Below are 24,623 nucleotides of genomic sequence, written 5' to 3'. Positions count from 1 at the left end.
GGGGGAGATCTGCATTCTTAGAAAAAGTTCCCTCAAAAAATAAAACCAAAGGACGAGTAAAAGCAAACTATATTAGGTGACCTTGGTTTAGTCACTTGACCAGTGTGTTTCTCAGATAACTTGTTGAAACTTACCTAGGTGATACGAGGCCGGAGTCTTCAAGAAGAATCCCTCAGCAGACCCTTAGTAATAACTGTGTGATACTTGGGTAAGGAAGGACCTCTTTTTACTTACCTGTAAAATGGGGAAGGGAATAGTTGTCCATACTTCACAAGGCTTTAGTGAAAATCAAATGAAATAATTGTAGCGTTTTCAAAACCTTGAAGGGTTTTATGGATGTCAGTTATAATCATTATTATCATTATAATCTATTTCATAGCTGCGCTGAATTTTTTTTTTTGTGAAATAAAATATTTTCCAAAACAAACAAAAAAATAACAATAATGACATATTATGCACATTTCTTTAATGTTTGGCTTAGTAGAAGACAGCTGGATTCTCAAATCTTTTGTATGCAATCTGTTATGGTGTGTTGAGGTAGCTAGGTGGTGTAGTGGATAGAACATTGGACTTGATATTAGGAAGACCTACATCTGAATTCTGCCTCAGGCGTCTACTAGTTTTATGACCTGGGCAAATCATTTAACTTCTATTTGCCTCAGTTTCCTCATCTGTGAAATAGTGATAATAGCACTTATTTCCAAGAGATGTTAAAATCAAATGAGACAGTATTTATAAAACATTTTGCAAACCTTAATGCACTATCTAAATGCTATTTTGTTACAGCTGAATTATTATTGTTAAATTGCAATTGTTATATAGTTAAAATATAGAGTATCCCAAACATTTTAGTGCAGTTTTAAACTATGAAAGCTGCACTAGGACTTTTGGGACAGAGTATATGATGAAATTTGGTCTTACGTAGCTCTGGAATTGGAAAAGCAAGGGACGTTTTGATAGGTAAATAATGTCTTAGTATTTTTACAAAAATAGTAATTTAAGGGGTTTCAGGGACTGGACCCTCAGGGGTCATCACACTTCGAGAATTTATGTCAGAGAATTGTCTGGGAGAACTAAGCCTTGCATGTGTGTCTCCCTGCGCCCCCCCCCCCCCCCCCCCCCCCCCGCCCCAGCCCTACCACAACAGGTGTGAACTGGAGGGGGGTGTGTGTTAGCGGGGCAGAGCTTGTTCTCAGATCATGCTGACACTGCCTGACCTTCTAACTACTCCCCCAAACTGCTTCTTCTTGGCTATAATAAGAATATAATAATATCCATCTACCTAAAGGCAGACTGTTGGGCTGGTGAGCTCCTAAGGTTGCTTAAATTGTTGAGATTGTATCTATGCTCTGACATCTCAGTCTGATGTTTTAGGCAGCCCATGCGAGGGGACGTGGGTGACCCTCACAGACCATTTTTATAGCATCCCCCAAAGACCTTAGTGGTCACTTTGAATTCCATCAGTTCCCAGCTCTCAGAAACCTAAGACTTGGTGTGTGTGAGAGAGAAGGAGAGGAAAATGGAAATGAGGTGGGTAGAGAGGGAGAACGGTGGGAACGAAATGGAGTGATTTTTTAAAGAATTTTTGCCATGTGTTCTCTTACCCACTCATCCCCAACCCCATTCCTAATCTTTGCGATGCTTACCTAAACTGGGGAGAAGGGAAAGGAGACAGGTGAGGAGAGAGAAAGGGTGGGGTGGGATCTCCGACTCTTAAGAAATGGGAGGGTATAGAATTAAAATCGAAAGAGAACCAGACTAGCTTTCCACTTCAGACATCAGTGGAAACTGAGCCCTGTTGTGAATGAATAATAGGTCCCCTGCCAGTGAAGGGGCCTCATTCTGAGCTAGAGGGAAAGCAGGTGGGGGAGAGCAGGTGGACTTGCATGAGCAAACACCTATGTTTATTTTTTTGCTCAAATGGTTCTTATTAATGTGAAACAAAACGAAAGAGCTCATCTCCTAAATCCAGCAGGCCCCACCAGAGCAGTGAGGGTGTGGTAACCATTGTCCATTGACATCATAACAGTCCCTCCATGAGAGGCACTCTCCTGGGTGCTTGGCTCCCACATCTGTTGTCTCCTGTAAACCTCCTACTTCCTGGACCTGGGATTCAAGGCAGGTTACTGGGAGATGGGGAAAGCCTTGTTGGTGTTGTTATGGAGGTATCATTTTCCTGTTCCATTTCAGTGGAGGGATGTACCCACCCAAGTCTCTAAAGATTCATAGTAATAGGAAAATGGCAAGCAGAGTCCAGATCCTAACCTGCTGGGGGAAGTGCCTTATAATAGTTGTGGGGGAAAAAAATAAGCTGGGGCAGTTGTGGGGGCAGGAGACTGGGACAGAGGGAGAAACAAGTTTCCTGGCAATGTTCAAGAGAACATTACTTGTCTCTTAAATAACAGGTTTTTCATCCCTTTTCTCTAGAAGTGAGGAAGGAGCTTGAGAGGAATGAATGAGAGAGGGACAAAGTTATAACCAGTCAGTCGATCTATTTATTTGTTTATTGGTCCTATTCCCTAGGTTTTGCTGTCAGCCAAACTTATAAACTGTAGGGCACATGCCAGGTATCAGTCCTGTGGGAAACAGACATTTTCAGAATGCCAGATCTGAACTCAGAGTTTCCACATCCCAAGGCCATCTTGTACCTCAGATTACATGACTCCAAGACTAACCAGACTGTAAGCTCCTGGCTCTGCTGGCAATATTTCTCCTTGGTTGTCCTGAGTCTATAGGAGCAGTTGTTCTCCTAGCTCTAAATTTCTCCCCAAATTTAATTTCTATAGCTGTCCAAATCCCCAAGACCCTCTTTGTAGCAGATGAGTTTATCCTTCATCTCAGTAAAAGTGAAGAGGCAAGAGCCTGCAGGTGAAATCAAAACCATAGGAGTTAACCTAGACCTCCTTTATAAGCTGAAAAGAGTCCTGAAAGCAGACCAAAGGCAAGAAACCATTCTCCAATTGAACTTTCTCCATGCTGCCCATCTCCCTGCCACCCCAGGGAGTGTTGTCATTACTGGCCAATATAGTAAAGATTCCAGAGAAGCCCATCTTTGAAGGCAGATTGTGGGGGGAGGGGAGAAGATCACACAGAGTCAACACAACCTCAGGATCCAGTTCACAAGCCCCACCTTTTAGGGAAACAGCTGGACCTGGTGACGTCTTTGCCAGATAGAGTCTTATTCTTTCTTGATAACTCTCAATAAAGTATCTAAAAATAACTAGGCAGATACACTGTAAATGGATTATAGGTAATTGCACTGGCTTAATGTAGTCACAGTTGTATCAAGTCATGATGTCATCCTTCTTAAAGCAGTTTTTGCAGGGAAGTGCCCCCAAGCCCATATCATTGTGCTTCCATTGCTCATCGAGGCCTCCTGCTGCAGCGCTCAGCTCCTTGACTCTGACACCACTCTCCCTCAGCCCTTTTATCTGGAACTGCTCCCCCCCACCCCTTACTCCCCTTCTCTAAATGGCATTACCATTGCGGGAGGAGATAGGAACGCTTTGGATCCTCTAATGAGTTCAGGCTGCATGAGTACAGTTGAAGGAATATAATTACTTAGTCAAAGGTTCTGAAATCAGCTATGGGAAAAGCTATGAGAGTATCTGATCTGTCTCTTTGCCAGTGTAGTCTCTTGTTTATTATTCATCTTCCAAGCTTCCCCTCCCCCCTTCATTCAGACCACACTCCACCCTCTTCATGGTTGTCACTAACCAATTCATCTTGATTTGGATATTCCCAGGAGTTACTTTAAGTGAGTGCAGTGAAAAGAACATTGGATTTGAAGTCAAAGGGTTTGGGTTCAAACCTCACACTTCTGGGACAAAATGGGATTCTTTATTGAGTTCTTAGCATAGTGACCTTTGACAAGTCTCTTAACCTTGTCCTAAGTGGAGGGGCTAGACTAGGTGAACTCCTAAGGACCCTTGCAACTGGAATTCCCTAAATCCTTATAAACTAGGAAAGTTGGCTGTTAGTCTGGTAACAGACTGTGTGGCTCTTATTTGAGGCTCAGTCTAGCTAAAGTTTAAGGGAGGCTTATCACTCAAATGTTGGACACTGGATGATGAATTGGTTCTATGTTTTGTTGCAGTACTTATTTTATAACTACTGTGTGTAGTATCGTGTTCTGGGGGAGGCAGGGAACAAAGAGAATTACTGCCCTCCAGGCACTTACGGTCTTGTGGTGGGATAGATGTACATAAATACCTATGACATAAGGTAAAATGAGAGAAGTGGATAGGAAGGTCAAACAGAGGAGGTGACTTAGTACCTGTTTGACTGTGGCTAAGTCACGTCACCTGAACAGTCTTTCAGTGGTGTCATTTTGTAAAACAAGGCTGTTGGATTTGATAATTCTGTGGTTCTTTGTTCCCTTTTATATCAACATTCTGTGACTTATGGACTCTTCTAAGGATTATGGTGGGAGGGAGGGAGGCTTTCTTTTGAATCCACAATCTTATGAAATCAAGTAAGGAAGGCACATTGACATCACACTGATGAAGTCATGGATTTCTTTAAAGCATTAAAGTATATTCATTGGAGCCACACAATTAGGTGTTGAAGTGAAAATTGTTTTTTTGGATATTGGAGGACATGATGTCTCTGGAACTTCTCCAGTCTCCCCATTCATTGCATGGGTGAAATTAATTCTCTGATCTTTCTTGTGAAAGGCAAAATATCTTGTTTTGTGAGAGGATAGTGATGGGAGTCATTTTGGGGGGAGTTCCTTCAGATTTCCTTGTAATTGAGGGTCTTTTGATCTCTTTATGACATTCAGAAGTGTCTGATCCCTAGCCTTCTGCTTCAGAACTACCAGTGGCATCTTTCCAGATTTGGAAAGGTTAGAACATTGTTTCTTTAATTTCTTGTGTTGAATCCCAATGCTTCTTGTATCCTCCCCTCTAAAGCTAATTTACATCTATTCTGTGTGTATATTATATTTACCTAATTATCTTCAGGTTCCTTCCCCTATTAGAATATAAATTCCTTGTGAGCAAGGGCTGCTTTTTTTGAGGGGGGGGGGGAGTGTCTTTCTTATATAACCCAGAGCTGAATGGTGTCTGGCACGCAGTTAGGTGCTCCATTAAGGATTGATTCATTTTTCTCCAGTACTCTCTCCCCGATCCTGGAGAACGTTGACTTCTACTCAGGAGTGGCCTTCAGGACCAGCAACAAGTTCTTCATCCATTTGAATCCAAGAACCCTGGATCAAGCTAGTGCAGCTCACTCTCATTCTCACAGCTTACAGCACTGACTTGAGTCCATTCCTGAGCAGAAAATAGGACAAAATAGAACTATGAATCCCAAGCTTTGAAAGCAGCTCTGAATTAGAAACTTGGAAAAGTGAACATTTCAGAAGATGACAAAGGCTTGGGTATAGGGGTGATAGCCCACAAAACTGTCTGCTTCTTTGTTTTTGGCCCCAAGTGTTAAAGCCTTACTTGGGTTCAAAGGCCTGGGTTGATACAGGGGCCACTTTTTTTCTGTTTTGAGGAGTGTCTCTTTGACCATGGCAAGGTGAAAAAGGTGATTGGGGAATGTTGGGGAAGCAAAGCAGGCCACCTCAGGGGTGACAGATAGAAAAAGAAATAAAGTCAGAGGAGAAGATGGGAATGGCCTAGATTTTGACAGAAGAATGAAGAGTGCATGAGAAGTCCAGTTCTTCAAAATTGCCATCAATATACAAACTAGAGAGACAGGGCTCATTTTGAGTGATGGATCCCAGGCTTTCCCTTCCCTTCCAGATGGTGATGGGTACTACAGGAAAAGGATGGATGTTCAATCTTCTACCGTGGAGGGCAATTGAGAGTGTGGGTATCTTCTGTCTAAAGCCCTGTGTTGTTGGAACTAAAAAGACTGCCAGGAAAGGAGCATGAAGTATTCTTTAACAGCGTGTATGTGGCTTGGTCTGAGCAGTCAATCATCCGGTCACTCTCGTGCTCTTTCCTCTTGAGCTTCAAGTAAAGTTCAAACTTATAGAAGAGAAAAAAAGTCCCAAATGTCCCAACTGGAATCCAGGAAATGGAAGTCACATTATATACTACTTGCTTTGTACACATGGGTTAAAGGACATTTGTTCTGCTAATGGATTTTACTTCCTTTCCTTGTGTAGAATGACTGTAGTCCGTGTTAGTCTCATTAAGGCCAGTTGCCCTGAGAAGTAATTCTGAAAGCAGAGATGAGAGTGGGATTGAATTTGAGATTGGTGGGGGATGGGAAAGTGTGCAGGGTTCAGAGAGAGGCAAATGCTGTGAATGTATGAGAAGCAGTGGAATAGATGGCATTTTTGAAGTGGAGGAAATAAGCAGCAACAGAACCAGATATTGGGCAGAACATTCATTCCCTTCACTACACCGAGAGCCCCCTTATGTCAGTCAGTCAACAGAAAAAATTATCAGACACCTACTATGTGTCAGGCAACGTGCTAGGTACTGGAGATATAAAGACAAGATTGTGTTAGTGCCTTCCCTAAGGAAATTACCACTCTGTTGAGGGGACAACATGTTCATGTATGCATGTATTGAAACCAAACTCAAAACAAGTACAAGCTTACTTAGGGGGATTAGGAAAAGCTGTAGTGTAGGGTAGCCCTGGAACTGAGCTTTGAAGGCAAAACTGTTTCAGTTTATCCTTTGTTCTGCAAGAGAACCATGGCATTAGGGAGGTGATGCCATGACATATGAGGCAATTGGATTTAAGTGAGGGGAGGGGCTGTGAAAAATCACTAGCCTCACTTCCTTCTCTAGAGCCTTCTGGGTCCAGTTACCAGAGATAGATCAGGACAACTGAAGATGGCCCAGGATGCAGTAGCTTTTCAAGCTAAAGTCCTTAAGGTCTCATAAGTAGGTAAATTAAAAGAGGGAATGCATTCCAGGCACAAGAGAAAGATATGAAAATGAGAGATGGAGTGGATGATAGGAATAATATTAAGAGGGCCAATTTGGCTTGGGCACAGTATGTGTGAAAGGTAGTAATATAGTGTAAAGTTAGATCTTACAAGCTTGACTAGAAGGGAATGGCAAAGAATTAGCCCTTTTTTGCAGATCAAGAAACTGAGACTCCAGGTTTATTAAGTGACTTATTTAGTGTTGTTGGGGAGATAGGAAGTAATAGAAGGAATTAAGTAGGAATGTGGGAAGGAAGTTGGGATTCTGTTGAAGACTGAAGGTTTTCTCCCTCCTTCATTTGGAGAACATCACCATTTGGCTTTGTGCACAGTAATGTAGGCCTCCAGTGGTGGGTTACTGACTTTCATTTATCATTATTTAATACCCCTGTAAGAATTCTGCTTTTAGGTCATTCAGTCAATTCCCCTGCATATCAGACTGACTGCAAGTTAATTGTCCTAGATGGAGATTTCCTGCTCTTCCATTTGACCCTGATCTTTGATGTGCATTCCTCTTTATCCACAAAGAAGGCATTCTGATTTGCTGTCATCAGAGCAGTGGTTTTCATTAATTTTACTGTAATAGAGATAGATTGCATTGAAATAGTCACACCTCTTCACCTAGTATTCTTTATAGCCTGGCAGTTATCAAGATGGTGGCTGAGGGATGGAGTACAGGGTGGTAAGAGTGAAGTTGTATCCTTCTAATTAAGCTTATACCTGGAGGGACATCAGACTCGTCATGCTGACTTCATGACTCCCCCAGCTGCTGGTGCTATTTCTCCCTAAAACTGACTTTTCTTATTTTGTATATCTTCTGTGTATATTTATAGGCTGCATGGTAACTCCCCCATTAGAAGGTAAGCTCCTTGCTTTGAACCCGCAGCAATTCTCTAAGTTAGGTGCTTTTCAGAGGAGGAAATTGAGGCAGAAGCAGAATTAGAACTCAGGTCTTCCCGACACCAACTCCATCTGTCTAGAGTAGTATCAGTTTTAATCAATCAAGAAGCATTTTTTAAAGTGTCTCCTATGTGGCATAGAGAATAGAAAGCTTGCCTTCAAGCTAAGAAGACCTGAGTTCAAGTCTAGCCTGTGCTGAACACTAGCCGTTTGACCCTGGATGCCACTTAATTTCTTCTGATGCTCCTTGAGAGTTGGGGCCATTTTCATTTTTGTGTTTCTATCTCCAATGTTTAGTTTAGTGCCAGGCATGTAAGGGAAAAGAGCAGGGACTGGACCCATGATTTCCGATTTAAGTGGTAAAGCAAGTAAATGTTTCTAGAAAACACTTGATAATTTTTTTTTTTCTCTCCAGGTCCATCTGGTCTGTCTTATCCCATTCCTTTCCACCTCTTTAAAACATACTCATCATTTATGGTCCAGCTCAAATTTCATTTTCTCCATGTGGTCTTCCTAACGTTAGAGTATCATGAGCTCTGCTCCAGATGTGCTCTAAGAAAGAAGGTTCAGAAGGTACTGAATTATCCAAAAAAAGTTTTCTGCTGACCTTGTGATATCCATCACAGCTGAAACTGTGACATTTTCCACAACCAAAGACTTTGACTCAGGGAAATTCATGTAGGAAAATAGAAATGTTCAACAGATACACAGGGAAAAAATACTCAGGAGCTCCTGACCTGTCCATATGCAATTTTTTTGCAATTAGATTTTTTTCCATTTAGATAGTACTCTGGACCTTAGGTTAAAAAAAAAAAGTCAGGCAGGAAACTCTCCTGTACTTAGAAGGCTACTGTGTGGTGCAGTTGTCAGAGTAGCACAGACCAGTAGGAAAGATCCCAGTTGCCTCTACTCTCTCTCTTCTAAGCACATTTGTTCCGTTATATAGGGTTCTGCCTGTGACTTGGTAAAGACCAGTTTCAGACACCAGTGGAAGCTTGATGGCTCCTGCTGACATTACTCTAATGAAGATGAGGAAGAGAGAGACTGCTATTCTCTTTCGGACTGCTGGCCACAGCTTCTGCCTTCCTTCTGCAGATCATGCTTAAAGTCTTCTCTGCTGCTCTTAACATCTCGATGACTCCAAATTTTGCTGAGCTCCCTTCTCTAAATTTCTGTTTACTATATGAACGTGCAATTTTGTACTGAATTGTATAGTCTCATGTTGTTTTCCACTTGCTTCATTTGTATGTGACTTTGGCAAGTCTGTAAGAGGTAATTCAGGCTCAGGGGGCACGTGTGTGTGTGTGTATGTGTGTGTGTGTACCAGGCAAGTGTGTATGTGTTACAGGAAGGAGGAGGAAAATTTCAGGGAAGCTATCAGACACAAGAAGGCAGCATAGGATCATATTTTAGAAATGGTCATCCAGTCTACTTTCTTAATTTTGCATATGAGGAAACAGGCCTGGAGATGTCAAGGGGCTTGTCCTGGGTCCCACATTTAGCAAGTGGCAGAACTAGGATTTAAACCTATGTTCTCCAGTTCCAATTGTAACACTTTTTCTATTGACCTTCCTTGAGCAGGGCAGGGCCAGGCTAAGGAAGAACTCCCATAGGGTAAGGGAAGGCCTCAGGATCCCAAGTGAGTATAGTATTACTGAAAGTTGGGGAATAGGATTTTATCCTTCAAGGAACCTAGCCCTATGTCATACTATGGATGACTTTCAATCCCAAAGCCTTCCAAGCAGGGTGCAGTTTTCCAAGAATCAAGTTATACACAGAACAGGTAGTGACACAAGAGATGGACCTAGCCATCTTGGATAGTGGGCATGCCAGGTTAGGGAATTTACAGAATCAGGCCAATTGCTATTGTAAGCCAGGGATCCAGTGGTCATAGCAGGTAGAAAAACCATTTCCTCGATAAGTGCCCCAAATCTATGGTCCTCTTATTTTTCCCCGCCCCATTATTCACACCCTTTTGCAACTTGCTTACCTCTTACTGAGGTATCTTGGGAAAATCGCAACTATCTAAGCTTTGAAAGATCTTCTGGCAATGGCTCTCCATTTGGCCTTGGATTTTGTGAGTTGGATAGAGTAGTTTTGATATCAGAAACCTGTGCCTTGCCTAGAGGCTTCTAGGAGATAAGGTAAACCATGTTTTATAATAATAATACTTTTTACACTTTCGGCAGCTCCTGTTTTTTATATGGCTTTAAACTTTGGAGTAAAATTTTTAGGGAATATACCTGTAATATAGAAGTGAATAGCTATTGTAACTTAAATTCATGGAGTCCTTATCTTTCCTGTGTGATTTGTATATGAATGGAATTTTTTAAAAAATGAGTTGCTAGAACAGAGAAGATCGGGGAAAAACTAGTCTGAAAGCATCGGTGTAGGACTTAAATGGAAGGATCTGAACTAACCCAGGAAATTAAATATCATTCCATGTGAATTTCATTGAATGTAACGAACTACAATCTGTTCAGTTCACTACCTAAATTAGTTGATGTCTAGATATTTTGTGTGGTCTTCTGAATGGTTTTTACAGCCCAGGAAACCCTGCCTGATTTAGATGAGTGGTGTGAGAAACAGAAGATCAATGTGCTTAGTGGTCTGGCTGCTTTTCTCCGATACCAACCAGCAGCTACTTTATTTGTGGGCACTTGTTAGGAGAGGAAGTAGCACCTCTCAACTTTGGCACCTAGTTTTATATTGCTTGCTTCCTCCTCTTCCTTCCCTTCCCCTCTCTTTCCCTTTTGAGTACTAATATTTTCTCCCAGGTGGAACACAAACCTCTTGAGGAAAGTGAACCAAGTCTCTTTCTCCATGCTGTGCACACCAGAGCTGTTCAGTAAAGACTTGTTGATTGAAGTGGATAGCTTTCTATGAACAGAAGTATGCTAAGGCAGTCCGTGGAGGAAGGCAGCCTGGGGCAGTGGAAAGAACGCTAGCTCTGCAAGCAAAATTTCGAATCCCATATCTGATACTTCATGCCTGTGTGAAGCTTGAGCAGTCACTAAACCTCCCTGGGCCTCAGTTTCCACACCTGTAAACTTGTGTGGGTTGGACGAAATGACTCTGTAGTCTCTTTCGTAACCTACTGGGTGGTGAAAAGTATTGGATTAGAGCCCTACCTCTGCCAGTAGCTGTGTGACCTTGGGCAAATAAACCCTGTAAGAATGTCTCCAGATTTGTAAAATGGGGATGGTAATAGCTGCTCTGCAGGGTAGTTGTAAAGATCTAATGCATTAACTAGCTTTTATCAAGTGCCTTCTATGTACATATGAGGCAGATGGTGGCTCAGTGAATATACCACTGGGCCTGAAGTCAGGGATACCTGAGTTCAAATCTAGCTTTAGATACTTACTAGCTATGTGATCCTGAACAAATCACTTAATCTCTGTTTGCCTTAATCCACTGGCGAAGGAAATGGGAAACTGCTCCAATTTCTTTGCCAAGAAAAAGCCGTGAATAGCTTATAGTCCACAGGGTCATGAACACAACTGACCACAACAACTATGTACATCTGTTGGAAATACAAAAACTGAAGGAATCAGACTTTGCCTTCAAAGAACTTAGGTTCTGTCAGGGAAGATAACATGTACCTATGTAAGCAGATGCAAAATAGATATAAATAGAAGTGGGGTGATGTAGGGAGGATCAGAAAGAGCCTCTTGTAGTAGGTGAGTCTTGAGAAGAATCTTGAAAGTGAGTAGGGATGCGATTTGTAGACTGCAGACACCATCTATTCAAATGTAAGTTATTAGGTGTATTGTAACATCTTCCTACGTTTTATGGAGCAGCCTGTTACAAGAACAAGGCTGAACTGATTTATTGAGCAGCAAAGCCAACTTCTTCCTTGGGGCAGAAAGGATGAATAACTTTCAAAGTTCACTTTTGTGGGAGGGTGGGGAGCACTGTTGAGAAATAGCTTGAAGAGGATTATACCTGGGCCTTGCTGCAATGCTTTTGTTAAGAGGCCCGGCCAGGGAAAGGATTTTGTAAATGTAGTTATAACTCACACAGTCTGGGTACTAGAACAAATGGATGGAAATTCCTGGAAGGTAGATGTTAACTCTGTCCATAAGAAAAAATTGAGAATCTCTGTCTTCAGTAATAGAATCTTGGCATTGGGAAGGATTTCAGAGGATACCCACTCAAATTATGAGTTCTCTCTCAACATGCATAAAGAATAGTCATTCAGCTTCCACTTAGTGATATCAAGTCCAGCTTTCATGCCACTATCCCAAGCTGCCTCTCTAAAATAAACTCTCCTGGTGCAAGAAGATGGGACAGAAAAAGTTTTAGCAGATTGCAAGTTCAGCACTGATGCATGTCTACGTAAAGGGCTACTGTGATCTGCAGCATGAATATCATGTCTGTAATTATAGAGAATATAAAGGGAATGAGAAGGGAAATAGTTCATCTTTCTATCTCTGTCTGTCTATCTCTCTCTCATTATCAACCTACTTCCCCACCCCCAACCCCTACTATCTCTACCCTGGTCAGACAATGTACCCAGTTCTGGGTTCCATGTTTTCAATACACTGACAGGTTGGGATTCATCCAGAAGCAAATGACCAGGATAGTGATGACAGTGCCAATACAACCATGGATTCTGGGAGCTCTGAGTGCTTAGTCCAGAGAAGGAACATCTTGGGAGTAGGAAGCACATTATGCCTGTCTTCAAATACCTGAATTTTGTCATTTAGACTTATTGTATTAGTGGTCAGGACTAGGAATAATGGATTCTGATCAGGCAGGGGGAGTACAAATGAGACTATGTTGACTGTGGTTTAGTTGAATGAACAAAACACCGAGTGGATGTCTTATAGAGGGGCTCTCCTTCAGCCAATGGCGTGCTTTGGTGACTTTGGAGAGCCATTCTAATGCTTACAGTTCCTAATCTTTGAATTCCCTCCTCTGCTTATACATAGAGACAGTCCTAGTATGTGACTGGCCAGAAATCACCATGAGTTCAGATGAGTTCAGGACAGAAAGGGTCACTGAATGAGTTCAGACCTGGCACTCGTGTGTCAGGGAGAACGGGTGAACATTCTTGTCTCTACAAGATACTGTCCATGCCCAGTGTTTCCATGTGTGCCATCCAGGAAAATTCAAGCTGGTCAGCCCGGAAGAAATAAGGCTATGCCTGGAAAAGACTGGTATCAGGCTCAAGGGAACTTTCCTTCATGTTTGTCCAAAAATAACCAGATTTTTTTTTTTGAAAAGTACTATGCTTGTGTATACCCTCTCTTTAATTTTTTTTTTTCAGAAATCACTTCTGTCTGCTAAGTCACTAGTATAGCTAAAGAAAAGAACAACGAGGAAGTGGTCAGAATGAGGGGAGGCCCTCAAAGGCAGTGATAAGTGAAGGAAACTAGTTCTTCACCAAGTATTCTCTGAACCAAATTTCAGAATCTCAAAACTAAAGACTTCTAAGCCGCACCCTGCTGCCACGTTGTACCTGAGAACTTCAGGGGTTGTATCTAACATCCCGCTATTCCTTCTGCTTCTCTGCCTGTCACTCAGTTCCCAAAATGTCCTTTGAGAGGCCTCTAAATCACCAAGACTAGTGAGAGAGCAACTTTGATTCCTTTCTTGTATTATTTTTCTCCCTGTGTTCGTACCTTGAATATTAAATCACCTCTGGGAAGTTGCATTTCTTAACCAAATTTAGCATAATCAGGAAACATCAGCAGACAAAAGAGTAAAGTCACAAAAATACGGGTGCTGTCTGTGTGTGTCTGGAAAGACCCAGCACTTTACAACTCATCCATCAAGGCAGACAGGAAATGGAGTATATACTTGGTTTTCAGAAACTCCTGTGGCACGAAAACTTTGTTTTGGTTGGCAGAAATTCTTGTAAAGAAATTCACCATGGACCTCTTTGGGTGCTATTTTGTATGCAACTCGTAATTCTGACATTTTCACTTAAAAATTCTGTTCAGCATCAAGCCTGTGAAGCATTGTGAAGACTGATGCTATTGGTCAAGTAGCTATTAATTAGCCACCAACTCACAAAAGAAGTGCAATTAATGACCCTCTCTCAGGAGAAATCACAAGACACTTAACCTCAGTTACTTTTTTAAAGAGAATGCCAGGAGCCTACTCTTAGGATCAGCCTACTCATTTTGCTTGTAGTACTGGGAATCTTTGGGAAATTGCTTAGATCTCTTTCATTATTAGGAAATAATGAGGATTAGAATGACAGGAAATTACCAGAGGTTGAGAGAGAATCAACTTCAGTCAGTAAGCCTTGAGTTGGAGGCCAGTCTTTGACAGATGCAGGGTGCATGACCCTGTGCAAGTCTCTTAAATTCTCAGTGCCATAGGCATGGGTGAAAATAAGTAGTGTCTGCCTTGGAAAAGTTTTCCTATGGGGAGTTTCCTACAAAGAGCCCTGAACTTGGGATTGTGAGACTAGGGTTTGAACCTTGGTTCTTACTGCCTATGTGACTGTGGGCAAGTCACTTCATCTTCTCAGGACCTGCAAAATGAAGGGGATTAGAATAGATTATTAACTCTATGATCTCTTCTAATTCTAAATCCATGATGTTATATACCATTAAATCACAGGTTTTGTTAAAACATTTAATAAAGTGATAGCCTATGAAGTTAAAATACTTTCCTCTAAGAATTTGTTAGTTAAAATGTGATTAAGCCAAAACTGACGTATTATAAAGATCCATGATATAATTATTGTGGTTCCTTCCTTCAGGAATGCAGTTCCCAAACTCTCAAAACTTTGATCGATAGACTCGGTGAGATTCTGTGACTGAAAAATTCATGACCTGATGGGCCAGCTTCTCGAATTGAACCTCTCCAAATTTAGCTAGATTGATTCTTGGGCAAAAGAGACACACAGCCCTTTGTGACATACTGCCACAATGGCAGTCTTTCCACTTTGATGGGACTTGGCAGAGTTCATACTCTGCAAGGAGCATAGACTTGGAGAGACCAGGGTCATGAATATGGCACAGTGAATTGCTGGAGGAGGAGGAAGGTCTAAGTGGAAGAATATGAATTTATCCAGGGAAAAGTGTCTTTCCATTCGAATTCAGTTTCATGTAATAAACTAGCATCTGGACAATTCATTGCCTATATGATTTAACACTTAATTAACTTTCCTGGTCTTTCCAAAGTCCTTTTGTAAACATTTTCTAAGTTTTTGGACTTAGGTGCATATTTCAAGGTGCAGATATTTCTGAGGTATAAAGATTTAAGGATTTCCTCCGGTGGGGACTAATAGGCTAGGGGATAATGGTCAGTCAGTCAACAAGCATTTTTAAGTGCCTACTATATGTCAGGCACTGTATGAGTGTGGGGGATGTAGAGGAATGCCAAAGATAGTTTCTGCTCTCCAGGAGCTCACAGTGTGACTGGGGAGACAATTTCAAAACAACTGTGCACAGACAAGATACATAGGGGATGAAGAATTGGAGATAATTGATAGAAGGAAGACACTAGTTTTTTTGTCTTTTAAATAGCATTATTTTTTCCAGTTACATGGATAGGCAATTTTTAATATTTATATTTTTAAATAAAATTTTGAGTTCCAAATTTTGTCCTTCCCTCTCTCCTTAATAAGTGATGTGATATAGGTTATATATATATATTCAATTATGTAAAACATATTTCCATATTAGTCATGTTGGGGAAGGTGCTAGCTTTAAGAGGGATCAAGAAAGACTTCTCATAGAAGATGAAATTTTGACTGGTACTGGAAGGAAGCCTGGGAAACCAAGTGGTCATTGGCCTGTGGCAAGAGTGATGACTTTCTCTGTTCTGTGGCAGAAAAAAGCCTAAAGACAGGACTCCAACGATGTAGGTTCTGGTTTCTGCCTTCATTATATCAGTTCCTTGTAAAAAGTCATTGTGGGCTAATGACCATTATTTTGCACATTTTTGTTTTCTTATCTGTAAAAGGAAAGGGTTGACTACAAATTCTGTAAGATCTTCCAGAGTCAGAATTCTTGATTTTATTCAAACTCATTTTCCAAAAGGCTCATCCAAAGAACAGTGATATTGAACTTGATATAATCTGTTTATTCATTTCTCATACTTCCTATTGAAAAGTTAAGGCACACGTACAAACAAATAAATACAAGGTAAATTGAGGCAAAAGTGCCAATGGGTGGATAGTGGGAAGGATTCACGTTGAAGGTACTACCTTACCTGAGGCATTAGGAAAGATAAGGATTCTGAGAGGCCCAGATGTGGAGGGTATACACTCAAGCTTGGCAGACAATCTGGGGGAATGAATGGAAATAAGAAATAGGATGTATGCGATTTTGGCTAGAACACAGAATATATGAAGAGATTGTGGGAGGAGGGGCTGAGGAAAGAATAGTATTAAAATAAGCTTGGTAAATTGATCAGAGTCAGATTGAGACTGAGATTGAGATTGAGACTTCCTTTATATTTTATCTTAAAAGCAATAGAGAGATACTTTTGAGCAGGGGATTAGTGTGGTGCAATCTGTGCCTTAGGAAGATTATTTCAGCAGTTATGTGGAGGATATATTTTGGAGAGGAGAGGAATAAAAGTGACAAGATTGGTTTGAAGAATACTGCAGTGATCCAGGTTAAAGATGGTGAGGACCTGAACTAAATATGAGTGGAGAGTAGGAAGGAGAAGACAGATGGAAAGGGATTGAAGACTTGACAAGTAATTGAACTTGGGGGGAGAGGGGAGAGTTGGAATAACTCCAGTATCATGAACTTGCATGATGGGGAAGATGGAGGTGTTTTCAACTAAAATATGAAAGATTATTCATTCAAGAGAATGCCAATAATAGAACAACATACCAAAACTTAAGGGATGCAGTGAAAGCAATTCTTAGGGGAAGTTTTCTATCTCTGAATGCTTACATGAACAAAATAGAGAAGGAAATTAGTGAATTGGGCATGCAGTGAAAAAGCTAGAAAAAAAACCAAAAATACCAAAATAGAAATACTGAAAACCAAAGGAGAGATTAATGAAATTAAAATTAAGAAAACTATTGAACTAATAGATAAAAATAAGAGCTGGTTCTACATAAAAAAACAATAAAATTGATAAACATTTCATTAATTTAACTTAAAAAAAAGAAGGAAGTAAAATATAGAATTTTAGAGGAGTGGGTTTGGATTGAGGAGATAAAGAGAGGTATTAGGATATTATTTGAGGGGTGCTGGAGAGACCTCTATCCCAAATACTCCCTCAACTAAGACCAGAAATTCTCTAATTGGAGAGTCATTTCTTTGGTTTAAACCTTACCCTCTAGCTGTACTTTTTTTAAAAATGTAAATGCCTATTGAAGAGGTAAATACATTTAGTACCAGATATCTTGGTGAGAAAGTCTTTATCCACTTTTTTTCTTGAAGAGACAGATCTTTGCAGTGTGGGAGCCTAGTGTCCCTGATTTCGTAGATGAAAGGGAGAGAAAATGGAAGAGGCCAAGGGAAAGCTAAAAGTGGGCAGAAGGGTTCAGAAAGGGAGACCAAATTTACCACTTATCAGTTTTGTACACAATTGCCTTGAGTCACTGCATGTTTCTGTCCAAATGACTCTGAGCCCTGGGTGAGAATATGCTCCAGCTACCACATGCCCCAGAAAGATGAAGAGCCAAATGAGACTTGGAAATTAATCATCAGGCTTTTCTCTGGGTGGTCATTACCTTTCCAGCCAGGCCTTGTCCTGGGAGAGAAATTAATTGTAACTTTAATTGGCAGTTTCCTTCTCAAAGAAGCCGGAAGGAACTGCCAGAAAGCCCAGTGATTATCCAAACCAGCAGCTGGAGAAATCAGATTTAGAAGGGAAAAGTTCATCATTCTCAAAGGGAGACAGCACAAGCCTGGTCAGTGGGCACCAGGGTAAGTTTAAGTTAGGAGTTGAATCCCCCGTCCAGAAACTCATGACTAAAGCATGCTTTAGTTTAACTTACTATTTCTCTGCCTTGCCCAAGAGTGGGGACAGAGCTCTGAACTGAGCATGAAGAGATCTAGACTTGAGTACCAGCCCTCCTACAAAGTAGCTGCCTGACCTTAGGCATGCCACTTCATCTCACCCAGTCAGAGTTTGGTTTTTCTTTTTTTGGTGCAGTGTGTTTGCTGTTCTTCATGGTACCATGAAGATATGGCAGTAGATGGAGATGTTGCTGACTCTAAAATTGATAGAGAGGGAAAGGATAAAATTACCTCCTCGGGTATAGTATTTGAGAGAATATTTGTAAAATACTTAGCACATAGTACTTTGTATAATATTGTAAAGTGCTTAGAACATAGTGCCATATACCTGGCACATGTTTGCTGGCTTGTGTGCTTCCTTCCTTCCTATCCCTGTTGAGAAACAAAAGACAGGTATAGATAGTGGGGCCTGCCAGCAGCAGCCGTCTTGGAGATCTGCCAGTTGGAACTCTGCCTGTAGACCTCCACCTACTATTTGGGAATCCCAGAATCTCTGAGAATTTTGCCAGGTAAAAAGTTTCACTGATTTCCAGGGGCATTAGAAGGTAAGGCTCAGCCAAAATTCGGCAAAACTCTATGAAGACGTAATCTCATGAAATGCTTAGTTGAATTTCAGCAGTATGGATTGCGAAGGTAAACAGACATCTTGGACTTATACTTTCTAAGTGCAGTGAAGTTGACCTCTAAATGACCCTAACTAATCCCAACAGATAAGTGAACAAAGGATATAAATAGAAATTTTTCAAAAGAAGAAATATAAACTATCAACAACTATATGAAAGAATGTTTGAAATAACTAATATCTGTATATGAGGTACAGGAATCTGTTGAGAATAGAGAAGAAGTAAGAAGCTAAATTAAATTTCATAATTTAAAATTGGAAGGGATCATAACTGTCATAAATTCCAGCCCCTATAAAATGACCATTCAGCCTTTATTTGAAGAATTTCAGTGAGGGGGAACTCACTTCCTCCCAGGACAGTCCATTCTTCTTGTGGATAGCTCTAACTGTTAATGAGATTTTTTCTTTACATGTAGCGTAATCTTCTCTCTGTAACTTTTGCTTATTACATTTCATTTCTGTAGAAAAAAATACCTCAAAAGTTTTAATTGCTTTTTCATATCATAACTTTTCAAATACTAGATGACAGTGATGTCTCCCACCCAAGGTTTCTCTTCTTCAGGACAAATTGTATCACATGGCCACCAGTCCCCATTTCCATGACAACCTGGTTACCCACTATTGAATATATTCCAGTTTGTCCACGTCCTTTGAAAAATTTGTACCCAGAACTGAACACACGAATTGAGATATAATATGACCAGGGCAGAACCATGTAGGATGACTGCAGCAAGATTATCACTGCTATCATATCACACAGTTGATGAATTTACTGGGTATGCAGTCTGTTAAAACCCCAGCTTTATTTTGTATGAACTTTGATTAGCTATACCTTCATCACTGTTCTTGGGACTTTTTTTTTAAACCCAGGCATAGAGTTTGACAGCTATCCCTATGAAATCCCTTCATTTTTAATGTGGCCTCTCATTCTAGTCTGTGGGGGTTCAACAGTTATCCAACAAGTTGACTTCTAATTTGTGACATCTCTAAATATGATAACCTATACCTTCCATTGATAAAAATATTGAAACAGCACAGAGCAAGAACCCTATGCTTTAGATATCCAGAGCATTCCGTTAGACACTTCAAGTCAACACCTACTAATCAGCCTTGGTTATTTTCATTCAACCACTTGTGAATCTACTCTTTTCAAATTCTTTCCTGAAATCCAGTTGTACCTTATCTGTGGTATCCCTCTGAGATGAGACATTTTCAAGAGCGAAATTCTGATTTTACAAACCATTTTGAATGAATGACTTAAGCACTTACTGAACTCTTAACTATGTGCAAAGCACTGTGCTAAGTGTTGAGAATACAAACCAAAAAGTAGACAGTCTCTACACTCAGGGGACTCCCATTCTGATGGGGGAGGCATATGGAAGATTTCAGCTGCAAGTCAGATGGAAAGGTCTCATCAACCTTGAGTGTACAAGAGCAAAGCAGATGGAAATGACTTCTTTAATGTTATTTCCAGAGATCGAATTATCTTTTGGTAGTCTATATTTTTAATAAGTTTTTATTCATGCCTTCTGTTTCTTACATTATCATTGTTATCTCAAGTGTCTTTCCCCATGTTGGCTCTCAGAGAGCCATTCAGTATAGCATTTTTAGAGAGGAAGAAAATCAGTACAATTGATCATTCCATTTACCCAAACATGTCCAATTTGTAACACTTATGGATCTCTCACCTTCACAAGAGGGTGTGTTGGGGGTATCTTCTCATGTATTTCTTCATTTGTTTCCTGCTTGATCTTTATAATTTTGTTACATTCACTTTTGATTTTTTTTGTTGTGCAATTCTTTTTATATTGTAGTTTTGGGTATGCTGTCTTCTTGATGTGTTTACTTCACTGTGTACTAGTTCATATAGATCTTGCTTGCTTCTCTGTATTCATCATACACATGATTTCTTACAACACTGTAATATTCTGTTACTTTCATGTACCACAGTTTGTTTAGCCATTTCCCAGTTGGTGACCATTTACTTTGTTTCCAATTCTTTTCTATCACTAAAAGTGTTGCTATAAATATTTTGGTGTATATGGGAAATTTCTTCTTATTGATAGCTTCTGTGAGCCATAAGCCTGGTAACAAAGTATGGTTCAAAGGGCATGGACATTTTCATTATTTTGTGTAATTCTCACTTGCTTTCCAAATCGATTGTACCATTTCACAACTCCACCAGCAATGTGTCAGTGTGTCTATAACCTCTCCAACACTAACTGTTGCTATTTTGGAGTCATTTTTGCCAATTTGCAGAGTGTGGGGTCAAACCTTAGGGTTGTTTTGATTTATATTTCCCTTTTTATAGATACTTGGACACTGATAACAATCATATCAGTTTCTGATGTGGAACCATTTGATAGCGCAAAGGACTTTATTTTCCGGGTCTTCAGTAGATACGGTGTAATATCCATAGCAGTTGCAAGGCTGCTTCTCCATCGGGATTGCTTCCCAAAATGATGGCTGCAGGCAAGGGGCTTAAAGTATTGCTATTCCCAAGGTTCTTGGAAGCTCAGGGTCTTGGGCTGTCACCATTGGGTTGCAAGGAAAGTTGGTGGTTAAAGTGGTGATGGTGGTTTGACCTGCTTTTGGTATATGTTACTTCCTTCCTGCTTCAGTCTGCCTGGTTCTTACATCCTTTGAGTAGCAGTTGATTGGTAGTTAGTGAGTATAGCTGGCCACTTCTCCACAGGAGCTGTCCCCTTGGATGACAACTGTGGGTGGTCTGGGGTGGGGGGGGGGGTATTGCCATTTCAAGTGGGACTCATGTATTCTAATGAGGAAGAAAAGGGAACAACGTGAATACCCAAGAAATTTAACACCATTAGATATAAAATCAAGAGATTGCTGGGTGTATTTACCACCTCTAAGTATGTGGCCAAATAAATCCTTCTTTTGGTGGGGGCAAATAATACAAAGAAGATATTCAGGCATTTATTAAATTACTAATATGTGCCAAGAACCACACTAGGCACAGGATACAAAGACAGAAAAGAAGCAGACTTTGCCCTCAAAGAGCTTATGTTCTATAAGGAGACAGAATATCTAAATATTAAAAAATTATAAAATAAGTGTAAACTTCTCTTGTGGGGAGGAACTATTGTGAGTAAATGCCTTCAATTTCATTTAATGAACCTTTATTGAATACCTATCACATATCAGTCAGACACTTTGCTTTCACTAAAATAACGTTATTAGGTGGTATTACATTACTGAAATTGCCCTTATAAGTCATCTCCTCTCTCCCTCTCATCTTCATTGTCTCCCTACCCATCGTTTTTTTCTCTGCTGCTTACAAACAACAGGGAAATAGCCCTGTCCACATCTCCTCCATCCTTAAAAAAGACTTTATTAGCTCATACAATGTCCACCAGCTGTCATCTTTAATCTTTCTTCACCTTCTCAGCTAAATGTGAAAAAGCCATCCATTCTCTATGCCTCTACCTTACCTTTCATTTTCTTAACCCCTCTACAATCTGGTTTCCAACCTCATCATTCACATGAAAATTACTTTCCTAACTTGCCACTTATCACTTAATTGTCAAATCTAATGCCGTGTTCTCAATCCTCATCCTTCTTAATTTATCTTGTGTAATTTGACAGTATTGATCATCTCCTGATGATCTCTAGGATCTAGGTTTCTCTTTCTATCTGTCTGACTGCTCATACTATTTATCTAGGTCACACCTACTAACCGTGAGTGTCCCTAAATGCTATATCTTGACAATCCTTTTCTCTTTTTATATACCAAATAATTAAATTCTCTTTTATTTTAATTTTATTTTATATCCTCTCTTCCTTCTACCCATTGAGAAGGCAAGAACCACCTGCCCTTCCTCTAGAAAAAAAAAGGAACAAAAAAATGGAAGTATATAGAAAATATGCTTCAGTCTGCACCCTAAAGTCTATCAGTTCCATTTTTGTAGGTGGATAGCATATTTCATCATAAGTCCTTTGGAATTGTGGTTGGTCATTGTGTTAATAATAGGAGTTTCTAGGTCTTTCAGAGTTGATTATCTTTAGAATATTGTTACTGTATATATTTTTTTCTGGTTCTGCTCACTTCATTTAGCATCAGGTTTATGTAAGTCTTTCAAGGTTTTTCTATAACTTTCTATTCCATCATTTTTTTACAACAAAAAATATTCCATAACATCCATATATCATAATTTGTTCAGCCATTTCCCAATTGATGGGCATCCCCTCGGTTTTCAATTCTTTGCTACTACAAAAAAAGCAGTTTTAAATATTTTTGTACATAGACTTTTTCCCTCCTTTTTAGGCTACAGACCCTAATCTATCCCTGGATCAGAGGTTCTATATAGTTTAAAAGTTTTGGGGTATAATTCCACATTGCTTTCTAGAATGGGTGAACTAGTTCACAACTCTACCAACAGTATATTATGGTACCTTTTCCCCCCCATATCTCCATTCATCATTAGCCATTTTCCTTTTCTCTCATCTTTGTCAATATGATAGATGATATGATAGATGTGAGGAAGTTGCTCAGAGTTGTTTTAATTTGCTGTTCTCCAGTTATTAATGGTTTAGATCTTTTTTATGTGACTAACAAGAGCTTTGATTCCTTCCTCTGAAAACTGCTATTCATATCCTTTAACTATCATTTGGAGAGTGGCTCTTATTCTTGTAAATTTGACTCAAAACACCTATATATTTTTGAAATGAGAACTTTGTCAGAGAAACTTACTGCAAAGATTTATTTCCCAGTTCCCTTCTTTTCTTCTAATTTTAGTTGCATTGGTTTTGTTTGTGCACAGTCTTTAATTGTATGTAATCAAAGTTACACATTTTACCTCCTCTGAGGCTCTCTATCTTTTCTTTGGTCATAAACTCTTTACCCATGTGCTGACCTGATAGGTAATTTTTTCTGTGTTTCCCTAATTTGTTTGTGATGTCACTCTTTATTTCTGACTCACATATACATTTTGAGCATCTCTGGTAACAGTGTGGGATGCTAGTCTACACCTGGGTTTCTGCCAGGCTACTTTCCAGTTTTCACAGCAGTTTTTGTCAAATAGTGAGTTCCTGCCCCAATCGCTGAAATGTTGGTTTTTATTGAACGCTACATTACTGTGCTCATTGACTTCTGCATATTGTGTACCTGTTCTGTTCCACTAATCAGTCTCTGTTTCTTTCCCAGTACCAAATTGTTTTTGACAATTACAGTTCATTAGTATTGTTTTAGATCTGGTAGTAGTAGTCTCCCTTTCTTTTTAAAATTGATTCCCTTGAAATTCTTGGGTTTTTTTTGTTTGTGTTCCTCAAGATGAATTTTATTATTTTTTCTAGCTCTACAATTTTTTGGTAATTTGATTGGTATGGCACTGAATAAATAAGTTTATTTGGGTAGTATTGCCATTTTCTTTATATTGACTCAGGGCACCCCTGAGCAATTACTCTTTATTTGTGCAGAATATTTTATAATTGTGTATAGTTCCTGTGCGTTTCTTGGCTGGTAGACTCCCAAGTCCTTTATGTTATCTGTAGCTGTTCTACATGGAATTTCTATTTCTATCTCCTGCTGCTGGGTTTTGTTGGCAGTATACTGAAATACCAATGATTTGTGTTGGTTTATTTTATATCCTGTGACAGCGGAAATTGTTTTGATTGGTTTTTTAGTTGATTCTCTAGGGTTCTTTAAATAAACCATTATAGTCTGCAAAAGGTGATAGTTTGTTTCCTCATTGCCTATGTTTATTTCTGCAGTATCTTTTTCTGGTTTATTGCTATAGCTAGCATTTCTAGTATGATATTGAATAGTAATTGTTATGCACATTCTTGCTTCTTTCTTGATCTTACTGGAAAACCCTCTAGCTTATCTTTTTTTTTTTTTTAAGATAATGCTTGCTCTTGGTTTTGTATAGATACTACTTATCATTTAAGGGAAAGTTCTATTTGTTCCTGTCTCGTGTTTAAAAAAACAGGTATGGATACTGCATTTTGTAAAAAACCTTTTCTGTATATATTAAAATGATTACATAATTTTTACTGTTCTTATGCTTAATATGGTCAAGCATGCTTACAGTTTTTACTAATATTGAATCATCCCTGCATTAGTACCATAAATTCCACCTGATCCTAGTGTATGATCATTGTGATATAGTGTGGTAATTCTCTTGCCAGTATTTTATTTAAAATTTTTGCATCAAATTTCATTAGAGAAATTGGTCGATAGTTTTCTTTTTCTGACTTTCCCTGGTTCAGGTATCCATGCTGCTTTTGTATCATAGAAAGAATT

General features: G+C 39.7%; 1 protein-coding gene across 1 annotated transcript in view; it reads left to right on the top strand.

The window, feature by feature from the left end:
* RET (ret proto-oncogene) overlaps positions 1-24,623 on the top strand; it is a 152,719-nt gene that overhangs the window by 23,079 nt on the left and 105,017 nt on the right.

Source organism: Notamacropus eugenii, chromosome 1 (assembly GCF_028372415.1).
Source record: "Notamacropus eugenii isolate mMacEug1 chromosome 1, mMacEug1.pri_v2, whole genome shotgun sequence".
NCBI classification, from domain to species: domain Eukaryota; kingdom Metazoa; phylum Chordata; class Mammalia; order Diprotodontia; family Macropodidae; genus Notamacropus; species Notamacropus eugenii.
This window is presented reverse-complemented; position numbering and strand designations above follow the sequence as displayed.